Here is a 14,453-nt window from a genome sequence, read left to right on the forward strand (position 1 = left end):
TTCAACCCAAACCACTCTATGATTCTGTGATTCTATGATGTCTTGGGGACCCCATTGCTTCAATGAAAGAAGCATTCTTTGAGGCATCTCTGAGAAACAGGAGCTTCATACTGAACTGTTCATGGAACAGGTCTTTCCAGAGTGTTTTTTAGCTGATACACAGAGAGGTACAACCCAGGAGCTTGAGCCTAGCAAGGAAAGCCAGTATAGGGTTGGCACTGGCAGTCTGTTGATGTTCACCATTAGAAGTGAAAAGGGGATTGAGAGAGTCCTACTTGCATCAGATAACGCCTCTGGCTGCTAGGATTATAACCACAGCAGGATCACTCCCAGTTGCCACCAGAGAAACTGCAGGCTTCCCTACCATACTCACTGTTTTCCCCAAGCCAGACCCAAGAACGCTGGGCATGGCAGGGGCTGTTTTCTTGGAGCTGAGGCTTCTCCAACACAGCTTGCTTTCTCATTAAACACTAGCTGTCAGTGTGCTAGGATGTCCCTCTCTTGAGGGTTTGATTAGCTGGTTCCCATGACAGCACCTGGGCAAGTACATCGATGCCAATGGGACTGGTCCTTATGAAAGACAAGTGGAAAAGAGAGTAACAGATGACCCTGTTTCCAGAGAAGGGATTGAAGTACAGGCAGCTGAAATTGTTTCCTATGTGTCACAGAGGAAATGTGTGTCTCAGTGTCATACAGGGCCTCTGCAATGGGAATTAGGCACCTATCTTCCCAGTATCAGTCTGCTGACTTCTCTGTAAGACACTCCTCCAGCCCTTGCCTGGGCCATGACACATCTCTCCTCCTTTTCTGCCTTTGTTCCCTCATCACTTGATGTCCTGATGTTTTGTGTCTTTGGTTGTGGAACACAAAAAACCAAGTAGTATTAAGTTCCTTTTCTAAAGAAACCTCTTTAGAAAATCTTTTTTTTTGGTGATACTTAAAAGGAGGTGCCCTTTCGTTTTATGTGCTAAGGGCACCTGGCAGACACAAGGACAAGTGGGCATAGCAGACTATGCCTGGGCATGCTTGTTTGTTCAGGGGCTCAAGTGACAGCAGCAGCAAAGACACAGCCTGGAGGCAGCAAGTGCTCGATGGAGGCCAGGCAGTCTTTGCCAGGGTCCTCACCAGCACACAAACACTGCTCTGCCACCCCTGTGCCAAAGCTGCCTGCATGCTGCTGTTCTCAGACCTCCTGCTGTGGTTTAGGTAAAACCAAGGCTTTCTCTGCCACCCCTGGGTCTGGCTGTACTGCCCCAGCTCAGGTAGGAGATGTTTACCAAGTGCAAATCTCCACTGAAGTCACAGCTCAAATACCTGGGCAGACGTTAGAGCTGGATGAGACACTCCCTGAATGTACGTGGGTAATGGGTGAGAGCTTCCTCTTGCATGGACCCGATTGTTACCATTTTATTATCGACAGTGCAACTGTGAATCCTTTGTTATCTTTTAAAATAAATATTTCTCTTGGATTTAAATCTACACTGGAAAGGCTGTGTCTTTCCCAATATGACAAGGCATCTGACAGGCTCCCATATGTTGTGAAACTGGCTCTTTTCCTATGGGTGCTTCCATGGTTTGAAAGGCTAAATCTCCTCCTCCGTTGCTCAGTCACGGTAGCTCTGTCTGGCACTGGCCATTTATTTACACTTGAATGAAATGAAAGGTCTTTTCCCGTAAGTAGAAATGAGGGTGCAAAGCAGGATGGGAAAATGGACTCTAATTCAGAAATAAGTCAGATATATGGACATTTTTAACTCTTCATGGTCACTTCAGTGTTCATCTGAGTCTGCCCAAGGTAGGGCTGTACTCAGCACAGGTAGCGAAATGCTGGGAAAACTGGAGAGCCCACTGTGCCCACCCTAGCCCAGGGAAGAAAATCACAGAGTGATGCCCTTTGCTCTGCTTAATTATACCTCATAAATGTTTCAGTCACAGACTTTCTCTTTGTATGTCCCAGACAGCGTTTTGGGTGTGTGGCTTTGGTTCCATTCCTTCCCTGCACATGATTAAATGTCTGATCACTCAATATAAAGCACAGCCAAAGACAAAGGGGAAGCAGAGAGCCATTCCCTGTGGACAATCTCAGAGGCTACTCCTGGATGGGAGCTGAGATACTGCAAAATCAGAACATGGCGAAAGCAAACAGAGCAGTCACTATTTTGCAATGTACTGATGTGAGAGTGATCAGTAACTGGTATTCTCCTGGGCTGTCCACACTGCATTATTGTGTGAGATGTTGTCATCTGGCAATGACATTCATCTGACTCCACACACCCCACATGTTCACAAGCTGGCTCCAAAAAAGGGAGGATTGGTTTATTTTAATATGTCACAGTGAATGTTTTGTTTCTTGTCTTTGGGGAACCTGATGTTCATGTTTAAGGATGCCCTCACATGGCTTCTGCTCCCTAACAGATTACCTGGATCACACAGGAAACAGCAGGGACAATGTTTGGTATGGCAGTGGCTATGCCTATAAAGTTTACAAGACTGAGATCTCTGCTTCACAGTGCAAGGCTCAGATAATTCTGGTGCAGAAGACATCTCATGAAGTGTAATCCTTCTGTGGTGACATAAATACCCTTTGCGTTATCTGCATTCAGCAGCCTAAGCAGCACCTCCCAGGCTCTGGGAGGTGAGCTGGTGTTAGGGTGATTGATGTGAGTCTGCTCTGATGAAGGAACTCAAGGTGCTGCAGCACAGAACCTTGGTGCTCAAGGTTGCAGAGTGCACTTTTTGCTACAGAGAGGTTTAGACCATCTCCTTCCTAGGTTCACAGGGGCACTGTGACTGTAAGGAGAAACCTTTACGTGCGCAGGCCCCTAGCTCCACCCTTGCCAGGAGGCGTGCACTGATCCCCCCTCAGCCTGCAGCCAGCACTGACCCAGGGGTCCTCATATGCCCTGTGAGCTGTGGTGGGCAGAGGCAGCACCTTCATGGGCAGCCACACCTGGGAAGAAAAGCAGCAGCTGTAAAAGAGTCCTTGCAACCATCTCTTCACAAGAAGCAGCTGCAGCCCTTGAGTAGCCCATCCAAGTCATGGGATCATTTCTGGAGGGAAGTGCTCCTCAGTGGGAATTAGGTGATTAGATGGTAATACATAAAATAGGCACACCTCATTTGGGAGCTGGACTTGAGGCAGTATGTGTCTGGGCTGTGGGTTGGGACCTAGGAGTGGGGTCTTGCCGATGTGATCTCCATCTTCTATGCAGCCTGAAAGGCCAGAGAATTTGTTACACTGAGCCTCAGATCTCTTTGAAGGGAGATGGCACCTCCAGAGGTGTCTGATTCAGATTCAATTTCCCTATGGTAACATCGGTCTCACTCCATACCGGGGTGATTGACCTGCTAAGTACTTCTCTTAAGTGTCTCCTATCATACAGATACAACGTCTCATTGAGAAGTGTTAGGGCTTGGGCTCCTAGGTCATTTGCACACTTTTGAAAATATTTGCCTTTATTGAAAAGGGGTAACACTCAGAGATCAGAAGTAACTATACCAAACTGGTAAGGTGTCAGTGGTAGGAGTGCTGTGTCACCATTAACCAGACACCAGGCACAGCACTTGATCAAAGCGATGCTGGTTTCCTTCTCTGTGCCTTAGAAGTGTGAAATCTATCTGGGGAAGCTGCCACTCACACTCCCTATTTCGAAGGAGTCTGCAGCAGAAGGAGTCTTGAAGAAAGCAAAAATACAGTGCAGGGTGGTGAGAAAGTTTTTGCAACTTGATCTTTGCTGTGCATTATGTCCTGAAGCTTCCTCCTGTACCTTCTTATCATGGGATAGGCTGCTGTGGGTAGGGAAGCATGGCTGCAGGTTTTATGACAGGGACAGAAACCTTGCCACAGGCTTTGGCAACATGTGGCTGAAGTTCTAGGCTACCTGATAGAGACCCATGCTCTCAGGTTTGGAGTTCACTTACCACTCTTGGTATTTTCCTCTTTGATAGCTCATGAAAAGCTCTCCTCTTCATCCTCCCCACAAAACCTTTTTTTCCCCATGGCACACTTCTCTTAGTCTTCCTCATGGCAGTGGTCCTGTCTTCTGGGTTTTGCTACAAAGGTGCAAGTGTAATCCAGATGGGTTTCCTTTAAGAAGTAAAAAAGTAGGGAAATGAATAAATTATAATTTTGTATGAGCAGGACAGAAATGTTATCTCTGGTGGAAACTAATACATGTAGATAGCACTTTCTTAGCCACCAGCACATGGGAGAGGTAGCAAATCGAATGGCAGTCACTAATGCCAAATGTCATCTTCTTCCATTGTGCTTAGTTTATTGTGGGTGATCTGCACATGTTCACCCAGAAGCCTCGAACATCTCCTGATGGGCTGGGACATGTGGCCCTAACTTCTGACTGAACAGTTGTGTTGTTAAATGTGACTCTGCAATGATGTATCCTAGAACTGCCAATGGGCTAATGCACAGACTTCTATCCCTTCTCTGGGGTTAGATCTCTACAGGGATATACCAGTTTGTGACTACTGGCTTGACATTTCTTTCTCAATTCGGACAGATGCTCTGTTTACACTCCTCCAAGTGTTACTGATGAATTCCTCTTGAAACATCTTTTTAAGGCAATTTTGCCAGCTGCCTGTGAAGATAATGATGCTGGAAATTCTGTGAGGTCCTACGTCTTTGCTTTGTTATTCAGAGCTGTACTTTGCTGTTCAGATTTACACAAAAATCCTCTTCTTGCCATGAAGGATGTTCAGTCAGAGAATGGGTGAGTGTGCCTATGTTGTGTGATCCACAGAGCATTACACCACACATTGATCGTGCTCACAGACCAACAGATAGTCAGCTGCTACAGGTTTTTTTAATTTTTTTATTTTCCACACATGTGACTGACCCTTGGATAGATAGATAGTCCTGTGACTAATCTGTGCCAGGAACATCTTGATGGACTTCCCGATCTTGTGTGCTCTGTAAACTACCTGGGTTTCCTGGCTGACAAGGAAGTAAAATCCTTGTAAGATACAATACTCAGTGCTGTAGCACTTTCTTGTTTGCACCATAATTTTATCAAGCAACATCCCAAGTCTTTACTCAATATTTTTCTTTATTCAGGCAAAACTCCTGCTAGGTTGTTACTAGCATGACAACAGTGATAAATGTGACAGTCAAGGTATTGCTCTTGTGCAAATGCCATATGTATAATTAGGACAGTGATGAGTAGAGTTAGCCAGCACTTTGTCTTATTCTGCTTTTTTCTCCCCCTTGTAGTTGCTCATAACATCACCAGTCACTATTTTTCCTTAAATTTTCCATGTTAGATATCTTGCTTCAGCATGATTAATTAATTAATTAAAAAAAAAAAAACAACAAAACTTTAACTTTTGGCTAAAATGATTCATTAATTTCTGAGAATAAGTTTAGGAAAATTTCACTGTTTGCCCTGTAATAGTCTTTCAATTTTTACATGTTCACTGACACTTTGGAGAAGGGTCTTGACATTTCTTCAGTGGGGGGTGGATGTGTCATTGGTTTCTACCCAGGTTAAAGAATGATCCAAAGGTAACCAGGCTTTAAGATTAAAAAAACTGTGGGGTGTACCTGCTTGGCAAAGGTTTGCAGGAGTTTGACTGCTAAATTCTCCCAGGGCTCTGCCTCCACGGCCTCTGGTCCAGTCCCTCCCAGTGCTCTCATCAGCCTCGGGGTACAGAAGAGCCTGGGCTGCTCTCTCAGGGATCCCTCCCCACTAAGCAAGGCTTTCTCTGCTTTAGTACCACTGGCACTGAGCCCTGGGCATGTGCAAACTTGTGGTGAGTCCCTTTTCCATGTCTTGACGGCAAGATGTGACTTCAGATGATGCAGGGGAGGAGCATCCTGAACTTTAATGTAGAATGAGTGGAGGTAGGAGGGGAGGAGAATTAGGGGGCTGTTTGGTGGAGGATGGAGGGAAAAGAGTAGGAAAGGTGGGGGAAAGAAGTCAGAAGGTGATGAGAAGGGAGACAGGAAGAAAGGGAAGATCACAGACAGGAACTAGGGATGACAGGAAGCAGGAGAAGACAGTGAAAACAAGGAGCTGGCAGAGGTGAGGGAGACACAAGGGGGAAAAGTGACAGGAACAGAGCAATTCATAGTTCTAGAGCAAGGGGCTGTTCCCCAGCCTTGAGCAAAATGAGGGAAGCTCTTATGAACTAAGCTGGGGAACCCTGTGACAAAGCAGGTGTCTTGCTGCTGTACTGGAAGGGTCCTTCTAGTCACAAGCTCCATTCCATTCAACCAAGACTGGGACAGCACTGCCTAAGCCAGATATGACCAACACATGTTTCACAACCTCCTGCAGCAGCCCAGTGCACTGACCAGAGCTTCCTCAAGAGGAAGACCAGGCCCAGCTGTTTAGCATCAACTTGCTGCTGCCTTATCCTGTTTCTGTTGTCCCGTCCAAGTGGGCAGTAAGAATAACTTATTCCCTTCTTCTTCGCATATGCCAGGGGCATAGCTGTGTCTTGCATCAGTTCTGTCTCCTACAGGCTAAATAACTTTTCTGGACATGTATCTTCTAATGTCTTCTTTCCCCCTCTTTTTTCCCTTCATATTTTCACATGTGATCCTGACCTCCCCATTGACCAGATATCAGTCCAGGCTGTCCAGGAGCTGAGGAGAGAGGAGAGATCATCTAGACTCATCCTGCTTCTTCATCAGACTCCACACAAAATTTTCATTTTCAGGGAAGAGTAGGACATTGTTGGCTGGCAATTAGACAAGCATTACCACAGTCTTCAAGTCATTAGGTAGCATCTGAGTCACACTAGCTCTGTGTGAGGTAATATGAGCAGGTTAAGATCTCTGACTCACTGGCAGGAAGGGATTACCCTAGCAGAACTTGTGCCCCTGCTTGCTGCTGTGCTGCTTTCCCACCTCCACCTCAGGGACAGCTCTGGTGCACTGCTGGTGAACTACTACTGCATGCACAGCCTGTGCCACTTCATTCTCCTGCACCTGGCTGGAGGCTGAAGGTGCTACCTGAGCTGCTGAGCAATGCCTGCTCAGAAAGGGAAACCACCGATGGATGGTAAGGTGAAGCCATCCCAAAACAGGCTCAAAAAGTAGTCTTTACCTACAGTAAACAAGGTGGATGAAGTCACCCACTGAAGGGGTCTCAAACTCTGCCCACTAACTCTAGAGGTGCCATCAGGCAGACAGTTTCCCAGTGCCAGAACCCCAGGTGATATGGGGGGAATGTAGATTGAGAGGAAAAGCAAACTGGTGGGGGATCCAAAAGTTTGAGGCTTAATCTCATCATGTTGTCCTTAATGTTATTAATGCTTGTGAAAGAGCAGGTACAAAGGAAAAGGTACTGCAGCAGGAAATGAATAATAGAATGTTCAGGGCAGTGACTGGGTAGAGAGTGGTAAATAAATATGAGGAAAGAAGGAGGGAATGATGAACCTGTGTGGATTACAGGTTATAGTTTGTTTCGTGTGGACAGGAAACTTGTGGGGTAAAAGTAGACTGCATTTTGCATGTGAAATCTCTATCATAGTGTTTGTATGTGGGGTAGGGAAAGTTGGGTTATACAGAGAAGTCTAACTTCTGCTCTTCCTTACATCGTGGTCCTTGACTTTGAAAATTTGCCTGGCTCTCAGCAGAGGTTTTGGTGAAAAAAAAACATGGACTGAGGGAGTGATCTGTTTCAGGGGGCTGGGGCTTCCTCAGACATAAGAAATCAGAGTAGGGAGCACCATCATTGAACAGTGGAGCACCAGCAGCAGGAACACAGGATCTGCTTAGAGACCTCAGCTGTGTTTCTTTCTTTCTTTGGACCATGGAAAGAACTCCAGTGGAGAGCTCTGTGGGCTGGGACCATGTGTAGAAGAAGCAGGCACAGTAGGATGCCATCCGTAGTCCTGTCTTGGGGAGTGCCTGTGGTCCCTTCCCAAGCCCTCATGGTTTGGTCTCACACAATGAAATTCTCCCTTGTGCAGTGGACCCACCAGGGTCCTGTGTCCTGATGATGTCTAAAACCCCATCAGACATCTCCCTGGGACAAGGATGATGTGTGGGAAGGGACCAGAAGGCAGTTTCACAGCACTGCTCATTAACAGAGTAACTGCAGGGTTACCCTTTATGGAAAATATTACTTTGAGGGGTGAGTCTTCAGGGGATACGTTAGATGAAGATGCATGGGTTAGCCCAGTTAGACAACTTGAGGGTCAACAGGTTCTCAGGCTATATGTCCCCAGGTGACCAAGTCCTTATGGGGAGCCACTGTATCTGGGTTCTCTCTATAAGTGAACTGGAAGGAAGCCAAAGAAATTAGTGCAGCAAAATGCTTACCAGGAAGCTGAAGATAAATATTCATGTCTGGATTTGTTTCCCATTGACTTTTTTAATTACATAGGGAAGAGATGATGTCTGCAAAAGAATTCCCCTTCTCCTCCCACAGGATATATAGCTCTTTGATGCATGTCCTTTTCAGCAACAGGAATCCTCCTGAAGGGAGTTCCTAGAAAGTCCCTGAGGAAGTTATCTTCATATTTTCTATGGCTCAGCTGCCAGCTCTGAAGAACGGGATGCTGAGATTCCCTCTCTGCAGCAGTGGAGCTGAAGGGCTGTTCATTGTCTGTGTGATGTGTGGTCCTCTGGTTTGAACTGGCTCAGGGGAACAGAGGCTTTGCCATGAGGTGGCATTCACCTTTTTATTCCTGTATTCATAATTACCCTCCCATTTCTTGTACCTTTTGCAAAAAAATTCTCTCCCTGTCCCAGTCCACACATTAACATTTTAGGTGAGGTTTAACAGTATCTTTGAGGGCAAAAAGCCCCATTGTCTCACACACAGGTGGTTGCTTCCCTTCTCTACCTCCTCTCAGGCATGTATCATCCCACTCCCCATTCAATATTTTGCATGGCACAGAATGGACTCTCACTTGGCATTCCATCCTTCAGACTGCAGCCCTGTGATTTGATGGGAACTCCAGTATTTTTTGGCTTCTGTAGATAGAAGTGTGTCTGTCAGGCAAAATGAAGTGGAGGAACTCAAGATAACCAGCAGTCTTGGAGAGAGTCAGGATGCAAGTCTGCTAGATGGGCAGCCACATCGTGGACATGGTGGCCAACAGAGCACAGACTGGATAAAGAGGAGACTCTTCAGTACATTGAGGGTTCTCTGACATACCACACACAAAGAGAATTGTGGAAATGGTCCTCAAAGTCATCCAGAGACTGCCTGTCCATTCTGGGAGCAATCCTTTTCCTAGATGGATGTTGTATTATGTTGCACCACAGCTGCTGCCTGGCTGGTGAGGATGCTCAGTTTCTGCCTCATCCTGATGGTTCCCTTTGCTGCTGGCTCCATTAAAAAAATGAAATGCCAGAACAATTTATTTCTATTAGGCATCAATTAATATAACCACCGGCCAGTAATACCACTTCAATTCCTCTTGTTCTCCCTTGATTTTCTCCTCAGCTACCTGGTCTACCCAGCCTGATGCTCATGCCCTGCTGTAGCATGGCAGAACCTTAAACAGCAAAAAGGGAAAATTGGTTCCCTGTTTGATCAATGTCCTTGTTTTCAGCTGATATTTAGATGCTCTACAGTAAATAGGCCAAATCAAATTAACAGAGATATCCACATCTTTGGCAAAATATCCCATCTTATTTTAGTTGCTTTTAATGAGAACACTGAATGCAAATATATTTTGCAGTGCGATTTGTGTTTGTGTGCAGGCAAATATGAGAGAGTTTCTGGTAAATGTATTTGTTTTTGTCATGCACACTGTGAAGCAATATCATCCTCCTGGGGTCATTAAATAGGCAATAGCTTATTTTGTTCTTTCACTGCTTACTATTTTAAAAAGCAGCAAGAGTAACAAATTCCTCTCTACCTTTGAAGGGCCAGCCTGATGAGTCCTCAGGTACTTGGTAAGTGGATTCCAGTTGCCCTTCCTAACTTAGCTTCCTTCCCAAACAACTGGAAAGCTCACCAAGGTCTTCTACAGGAGAGGGAGAAAAATGTGGCAAATCTCTTCTTGTTACTAAGCTCACACCAGTCTGGCATGAACAGAAGGAGAAAAAACCAGATATTTCTCTGCAGGTGTCATAAGGACTGGACAGCAAAGGCTGTGCTGTGTCTCTGTTTCTTGTCCCTAATGTACCATGGTCCCGTAGATGGGAGTGTTACCCTTGTGTAAGTATTTGACACATGCCTGCTACAAGATGTGAAAGGTAGGAAGGACTCATCTGCATCCCAGCAGAGTCTAAAAGGCAATGGAGGAGAGCTAGGAACAGCCTAAGATGTCTTCAAGTAATTCCTGTAATGGCCAGACAGTGCAGCATGAGAGGCGAGGTGGAGACCTTCCCCTCATGTATTTGCTCTTTTTGCCAACCCCCGGGAACATGGATGTAGCCTTACTGTCCTCACCAAAGGTCTACACTTCTCTCTGCCCCTCACCACAGAAGGAGGACATAAGTTCTGGGGACACTCACAGCTATGAGGGGACAGGCTCCAACTTCACCTGTTGTCCCATGTCTCACCTCAGCCGTCCCACCACTGATAACCCCAGATAAAGCCAGAGCTCACCATGGATGTCCCAGAATGGCTGGAGCAAGGGCAGCAGTGGTGGTGTCTCCACAGTCCCCCCTGTCAACATGGACAAAGCTGTATGACAATCAACCAGGCTTCTCAGAGTTGGGTCTGGGTCAACACTGAGGCTTGAGGTGGAGGGGAAAGCAAAGGCTATTACATCCAATGGATAGTACCAATTCAAGCCAGGAACCTCAGTCATGTAAATATATCAATAACTGCTTCGTTTGCGTTGGATGAAGTACTTCCCTTTCTGAATTGAGGCTTTCACCCAGTATTGTGCTTTTCTCAAAACACCCCGCTTTCTGCTCATATATCCTGTGGTACATGCTTTGGACATGGTGAACATTGCTATGTCAATAGGTGATGAAATGGAGCCCTTGTCTGAACTCTTGTGTGCTGTTTCCATCTACTGAAGGTGTGCTTAGCATGGGGGTAGAGCCTGTCCCAGCCCTCATGGTATTGCTGTGCACCCAGACACTGCTGCCATGGGGCTGAGCATCCCTCTGTACACTGACTAAAACCACATCAAACATCCTGCCAGTTCCCATGTGGTCATGTCTACTTCCCTATCTAACTAACATCTGACTGGGGTGGTCAGGGGCATATGTGGCCTGGGTGGTAGTGGCCATGTGTGCTGTTCCAGCTCACTGATCTTCAGCTGTTGGATGGCTAAAGTATATAAGCATGGGCTTCACAGCAAGGGACATTTGCTCTGCTCAAACTCTACTTATAGTCCTGGCAAATACATGTTGTGTTGTGTTCTGTTGTGTGTGTGTGTTCTACCATGCTGCAGAAGCAGTGGTCCATCAGAGAAGTCTGTTCCCCAGAAAGTTCACTCTCTGACTCAAGTTGATTCCCTTTGCCCACCACCCAGGGCAGGTGAGACCAGAGGTCAGAGCTACTGGTGAGAGCAGCACCTTGCATGGGGAACTGTGTTTCTGGTGAATGCAGGGATCATGACAGATCTCTCCTTGCAAGAAGCACATGCTTGTAGAAGAGCTGAGACCTTAGTCTTGGGAAAGTTAAAGAAACTTAGTGAAACCAAAAGGCTCTTCTAGGCAAGCAAGCAATCCAATTCAGCTGGAGGCAGCAGATAGTCATTCAATCCACAGAAGCTGTGGTCATGGAGCAGAGAGGGCTGAACTGGGAGTGGGACAGTGCATCTGGCCCCCCGTGCCGCTGCGAGGCTGAGTTTGCACTACAGTAGCCTTCTTGTTTGCCACCTGACCTTCCCAGCCTCATCCCCTCTCCTTTCTGCTTGAATTTTGACTTGGCTTGAATTTGTCCTCTGTTAATCTATTGCCATGTCCTTTCATTTCCCCTTTCTAGCATATCTGTTATTCAGCAGCTTTGCACAGAGATAAATGATTAACCAGCAGATTTGTTGCTCCATCCCTTATTGGAACACAGCAAAGATCTCCACTAGCTTTGCACACAAGGTTTAACAGAGAGGCAGGGTGTCTGCCACAGCTGTCAAACAAGCCTTGGCCTGTGCATTAAATGCAACTAATAATAATAGGAAAACATTTAAAAAAAAATCACATTGAGTTGAGCAGAGAGTCAGCAAACCCCAGGTACTCTGGGGACAGCATTATGCATATGCCAACCCTCACATGGAGGGCAGGGACATGCTGAATAGCTGGGCAAACTTCAGAGCACCACCACTGTGACCACACATCTCAGCAGGGAAGGCTGGGAGGAAGCAACTACACCTCCATGCCAGCCCCACATGAACCAGCCGTGTGGAAGGTCTTGGCTGGGCTGACTCAGGAGCTCAGGCTGGCACAGCAGCCAGATGGGCACCACTGATGCAGGAAGACAAAGCAGGTGCCATGCAGGGGAGTGGAGATCTGGCAATACAGAGAGAAGACCCTCTCCAAGGTGAGCTTCCCCTTTCAGAGGCAGCCGGAAAGCAGCTGTTGGGAAGAGGAAGGCACTGAGCTGCTGGTGCCATTGCACCTCAGCAGGCAAGGAAGAGCTGGGAGAAGAAAAAACTTCCCCTTGCAGGGTGCTTTCCTCCCTCTAACAAGGTAAGCCAGCAAATGACTCAATTATATACCGAAGAACAATGAAACAAATGTTTACAAGATGACATTTTAAATGCCAAGAGTTATAAACCAGTGAGTAGAAAAAAGCAGGACTCAAGATTCCCCGGTGCCCAATTCAGGCAATGCTTAACTACTAGACTGTGAGATATTGGAAGGGCTCCAGTTCCTCTTCTGGCAGCTCTCCTCACAAATCACAAGCACAATTTTTCTTTTTTCATTCAAAGAAATAAATAAATACCTTCCTTGATTGTGTGCTGTGTAAGCACCTTGAACAGAGAGGGGGAAGGAGAAATAGCAGTTTTGCATTTCATGCCTGTCTTTCCAGGTTTTCCAAGCCACTAGCATGTACATAGTTCCTTCCCTGGCTACAGCCATACATAAAATTAGCACAGCACATTATACATTTCCTTCCTATTTGCCAGTGATTTCACCTCCATGCAGACAGCACAATGCCTGAGTGCCACTTATGTGCTACCACCAGCCTCAGCTCCTGGGTCAGACTCCTGGAGGTTTGCCTTAAAGAGCCCAGGCATTGAAAAAAAGGTAATTGGTACAGAGGCCTTGTTTGCCTTTCAATTTTCACCCCATTACCTTTCACGTTGTCAAGCATTTCTCACCAGCATAGATGTCTGGAAACCAACTTCATGTAAAAGTTAAAACTGCTGCATTATGGCAAGAATTCTGGAGCAGGAGTTGGCAGGAAACGCATCTCACTTCCACCCAGATAGAGGAGCAGTAGCAAGATCCCTTCTTAGCTGCTCTGTGACTACAGAGAGGAGACAGAAGCAGAAAGAGATCCCCTGGACAGGGGTGGGTAATGATGTGCATGTTGATGACCTCATTGCCTGCCTGGGTGTATGATTCCTGACCATGGCAGTGTCAACTGAGGGGATCCTGCCCCCTTACCCTTCAGTTTATGGAACATTATGTCAGGTCATAGTCTCCTGGTGGGGGTATAGGGTCCAAACTGAAATGTGTCAGAAGACCAACACACTTTTTCAAATGACTTTATCAGGGGCAGGCAATATAAGATATTTAAACATGATTACTCAATCACCTGTAACCCAAGTAACAGGAAATGAAAGCGTAACTCAAAAGACAAGAAGGGAAGAGAAGAGGAGATAAAGATAAGATCAGACCCTGAATAGCTTAGAAACCCTGACAGCTCCCTCTGGGACATGGAATCTCCTATTCAAATTTACCTGAGCAATGCCTTGGGGTTTTGCTAACTGGGGGCTAATGTGCCTGCACAAACAGCAGAAAACGCAAATGTGCTCTGTGTGGAGTAAGACTTTTGGTGCTTCTCTCTTGCTCTCTCTAATCACTGGCCATGTATCAGCAGGGTAGCCTGAGAAGGTTTTACTACCAATATAGGCAGAAGAAAGCAGAGAAGCATAAGCCTTGGAAACAGAGAGCATGGCACTGGAGCTTCTGGACACATCTACCGTTTACACTGCTACTGTACTTGCTGACTCTGAACCTAATAACTCTGCTCACTGCTGACTTTGCTGTAATAACTTAGGAATGACATGCAAAGAGCAAGGCACAAAGGCTGCTGCAGCTTCTTGGCAGAACCCCAGTGCCAAACATAGTTCTGTGTAGGAATAGGAGCAGCGAATGAACGTGGAGGCAGGAGTGGGAACTTTTGCATCCTTAAAAAGTGGGCATTAAGGTGTTCAAACACTTGGTAGGTTTGAACTTAAAGACCTTAAGTATTTGAGGACCTAAGCCTCATTTTCAAAACCTGATGAGCCTTAGAAACCTCTCTTGCTGAAACCCTCCCCTTAACTTCTGAAATGTAGGCTTAGCGTCCTAACTCACTTTCTCACTGCTGAAAATGGCTTATCTTTCATGGTTACCTGTGTTCTAG

At 46.3% G+C, this 14,453-nt stretch overlaps 1 long non-coding RNA gene across 1 annotated transcript; it reads right to left on the minus strand.

Moving 5' to 3' along the window:
• Positions 1-2,311: 2,311 nt before the first annotated feature.
• LOC115598140 lies at positions 2,312-13,394 on the minus strand. Its single transcript, XR_003987421.1, has 4 exons — positions 13,175-13,394; positions 10,530-10,660; positions 3,922-4,087; positions 2,312-2,950 (listed from the first exon to the last, which is right to left on the minus strand). It is a non-coding gene; the product is annotated as an uncharacterized LOC115598140 (long non-coding RNA).
• Between the last annotated feature and the right edge of the window lie 1,059 nt (positions 13,395-14,453).

Source organism: Calypte anna, chromosome 3 (assembly GCF_003957555.1).
Source record: "Calypte anna isolate BGI_N300 chromosome 3, bCalAnn1_v1.p, whole genome shotgun sequence".
NCBI classification, from domain to species: Eukaryota; Metazoa; Chordata; class Aves; order Apodiformes; family Trochilidae; genus Calypte; species Calypte anna.